This window comes from Populus euphratica, unplaced genomic scaffold (assembly GCF_000495115.2).
Source record: "Populus euphratica unplaced genomic scaffold, PopEup_1.0 scaffold225.1, whole genome shotgun sequence".
In the NCBI taxonomy this organism is placed as follows: Eukaryota; Viridiplantae; Streptophyta; class Magnoliopsida; order Malpighiales; family Salicaceae; genus Populus; species Populus euphratica.
In genome coordinates, this window is record NW_011500107.1 from 351,453 (window position 1) to 355,862 (window position 4,410).

The following is a 4,410-nucleotide window of genomic DNA, read 5'->3' on the forward strand; positions in this document are numbered from 1 at the left end:
ATAGGTACATTCCAAGACAATAGGACAAGATCATGGGCAAGAACTAAGATGTCCAGTGCTAGACAAAAACTTTCTAAGAGTTACATAACAAATGGTAATCTGTATTCTTCACCAGTTACATCCACTTGATGGCCTGGTGAAATTATTTCCTACGCAACCAAGATGGATCTCTCTTTCTAACAGCCAAATTCAAAGATATCTCAATTTGGTTTTCATGTCTCGAATGCATTATGACAAATGACAAAAACAACAGTAAGAGTAAATCACACATTTTGATAAAAGAACAAATCTATTTGGATAAACTTTTACAGCTTCTTTGTTCTCTTTATCTTTGCAGATATCTCATACATTGGTGTGTATTTGAAAAAATTAAAGGGATTTAAAAATTCCAAAGTGACTGTACTAGTTGCCGTCCGCTATTGGCCATATCTGGAAAATTTTTGTTCAGACAACTTACACCGCACTATGTTCAGACTGTATGGTAGGTGTGAAATGAGACGCAATAGCCTGGCATGCAAATCCTTGAATTTGCTTCTTGGCATCTGAATATGGATTAGAGTACCCTTCATTTCATAAAAAAATTTCAAATTTTGACTGAAGCTTAAAAGAGGCCATGGATAAGATTGCTTTAGAGAAATTTAATTGTTCAGATAGCAACCAAGAAAAATAAAATGCAGTTATATGAAGGGAAAATAATTCGTGCTGATAATGTTAAGAGGACTGATGCTGTGTTTCAAATTATAAATCAACATTAGCAAAGTACACTTCCAAAAATGCAACTTTTAAAATGTAGTAATGCAGGCAAGATATTACTGTATTGAGCAACTAAGAATTTATTTCACATAGTATTTAAGCACGAAACAGTAGAAGAAACTGCTCTTAATCTTGGCCAAAGGCAAATAAAGATTGTAATAGTTAAATGCTTAAGAAAGAAGTCACATGCAGTTCTGCTGATTACAGTAATAGGAGGCATCCATATTCTCAATAAGCAGAAATTGACAACTGGACTTCTCAGAACAGCATGGTAGGCACTTTTATTTAAAATCTCAACTCCAGCACATGCCACAAAAAAAAAAAAAAAAAAACATGGCAATATTGATATGATTAAAAGAAAACAACTTTGAGACCATTCGCTACATTTTTTGACCTTGGCATAAAAGATGGATACTGCTAACACAGAGTTTAAAATATCCAAACCTTTCCGGCACTTGGTGAATCCAACAATGTTTACTATGCCGAGGCTTGCACAAACAGCGACTAATAGGAAATAATCAGCCTCAAACCTTATGACTGAAAATATTCCAAGGATGACCCAAGCAGCAGCCTATAATAATAAGAAATATGGGAAGTACCAGCTTAAGAAATGATGAGAATTCAAGTGAAATGTCTTGTCTTTAACTTAATGCATACAGGATCCAGTACAAGCAGCAGGGCACCATGCATCAGACTTCCACGAAATTTACCAAATATTATTTCATTTTATTTCCTCTTCCAGGGCAGTCATTGGATAAACAATCAACTAAGTTTCTGTCCAAGCACAAGGATGCCTCTATATATAGTGCCCTTCAAGAAATACCACACCATCACTTGATTTGTAACCATATCAATCAACAATTTTTCTGCTGTTAATTGTCCTGATATATATAAAATGTGGAAACCATACTGCTCCATACTATTAACAAATTTAAATTTTTGTTCTTCAACCACTGTTGCAGCTTTTAAGCTGTCATGCAAAGCATTTCAAGCATATCTTACCACTCATCTACATCAATATCTCAATATAGTAAAAGATCCCACTATTTATTTATTTCTTGCACGCCTGGTATTTGGCAAAATATCAAAAAAGTTTTATACTTCACTTAGATGAATAAAATCAGAGCATAATGCTTGAACTCACATTATACGCAAGGATTGATATACTATCCACCAAAATAAGAGCATAATGCTTGAACTCACATTATAAGAAAATCAATGCACTAGAACCATGAGTACGGTAAGGATTATACGCAACAGCCATCCAATTTGAACTCACATTAAGGTATAATGTCCACCAAAATAGCCAAGAATCCTTCTTGTCCATGCAAGCCGACGACTGCATAAAAGAAAAGGAGTAGAAAAGAAAACCATGAAATGCACGAAATCATGAAATATTAGTATCACGATAACTTAAAACTAGTATGACGTTTGAAGTTGAAACCTGTTGGTTTAGGCATTCAAGCTTCCAAACACTCTCACCCTGCCTCGTTTATTTCATTCCACCATCTATGCCCAACTAAAATCCGGCAGCTGACATTCTTAACAACCCAAAAATCAAGGGCAGCAAGAACAATCGAGACCACAAAAATAATGACAAAGCTATCAAAAAACAGGGCTGAAAGAATGCACATTACCAGGCCCGCAGCGTGTTAAAGATTTAAATAGTTAATTACATGGGAGTGGGTGTGGCGTAGATTCCTCAAACAAAAATTACTGACAAGCACTAACCTTGAAGAGTACGTGAAAGAAACATGTCTTTGGATTCGCACAATTTTCTCCAACGGGCTGCAATGAAAGAAAGATATTCATAATCAGACCAATTATCTGTGAAAAGAAAAATTGCAAAGCAACATCATGATCTGAGAAATGAACACGGGAAAGATGTAACTGTTAACCCGGGAAAAATCCATTTGAGAAGATTTATGATCTTTACCTCTCAGTACTGGTTCATTTCATCTCAGATTTCAGGACATTCAACGAACACAAAGCAATGGCTGACCTGATTGTAGCCTTTTCTGTTGATTTTGTTTAGCATAAAAAACGAGAACAAGGAAAAGGCTTTTTTAGGCTTCGGCTGTAGATTGGGTTAGTAAGTTACGGTAAGAACTTTTCTTGGTCCATTGGGCTCATTCATCCATTCGTTTCATTTTTTTCATGAATTTTTAGAAGTTTTTATGCATTAATCTTTACTAAGGGGGGAAAACCTCTTATTTATAGAATAACATAATAATATTTTTATGAGAATAAAAATAAAATAATAGATTTTTTTTTCCAATCAACCTTAGATTTATTTTTCTTTTATATATTATTAAAGTATATAGCTATGATTCATAGGAGATAAAATAAAGTGAAATTCCACTGTCAGAAAAAAAGAACAAAAAAAACAAATTCTCTAATTTTTCAGGAAATGAAAAAGGATCGGATTTATTTAGTGATTTTCAAAGTTGAAACATGAATTAAAATTATTAACCATTTATTTATTTTAATAAAAAGTTTCAAATAGTTTAATATGGATAAAAATATATATGAATCTAACTTTGAAAAATACAGTAAATATTAAATCTAAAAGTCATATGAAAAAAATTGATATTATAATCTCTCTCTTTTCTCAATTTAGTCCTTATCTAGTATAATTAGATTAAATTAACCTTGAAATTAAGGTAAGACTATAAAATTAAAAGACAAACAATAAATGTCTAATCCTAATTTTTACAATTTTTATTTTTATCATAAAATTCTTTTTTTTAATCCTTTGATAAGAGAGAGACTTGCTATTCCTTTTTAGTGGTAGTGTAATTTATTTGAGCACTATTTAAAGTTTTACTTACATAATAAATCACATAGAGTTTTTTTATCTTTTCTTTATTCTAAAACAACACTCATGGCATAATCACTAGCATCACACATTATTTCAAAAGGTAATGACTAATCAAGAGGTTGAATGATAGCAGTAGAAGTAAACAAGTTTTTAAGTTTAATAAAGGTTTTTTTCATAATGTTCAGTCCATTCAAAAACATTATCCTTTATTAGAAGGTTACACAATGGCTTAGATATTACACTAAAATCTTTGATAAACCTTCTATAAAAACCAGTATGTCCTAAGAATGATCCAACATTTTAAACAGATTTTGGTGTTGGCAAGTTGGTAATTAACTCCATTTTAGATTTATCAACCTCAATTTCTATTGATGAAACAACGTGACCAAGTACAATGTTGTTTATTACCATAAAATGAGATTTTTTCCAATTTAGCACAAGATTCTTCTCTTTATATCTGTTCAAAACCTTTTCCAAGTTAGTTAAGCAATCATCAAATGAATTACCAAAAATAAAAAAATCACCCATAAAAATCTCAAGAAAACATTCAACCATATCACTAAATATGCTAAGCATGCATCTTTGAAACGTGGCTGGTGCATTACATAATCCAAAAGGCATCCTTCGGTATGCAAATGTACCAAATGGACATGTGAAAGTAGTTTTCTCTTGATCTTCAAATGCAATTTCAATTTGGTTGTAACCTGAATAACCATCTAGAAAACAATAAAATTCATGACCTGCAACTCTTTCTAGAATTTGATCCATGAAAGGTAAAGGAAAGTGATCTTTTCTAGTCATTGAATTAAGTTTCCTATAGTCAATGCACATGCGCC

General features: G+C 32.1%; 1 pseudogene; it reads right to left on the bottom strand.

Moving 5' to 3' along the window:
* Positions 1-253: 253 nt before the first annotated feature.
* Positions 254-2,846, bottom strand: LOC105109667 (Golgi apparatus membrane protein-like protein ECHIDNA; annotated as a pseudogene).
* Between the last annotated feature and the right edge of the window lie 1,564 nt (positions 2,847-4,410).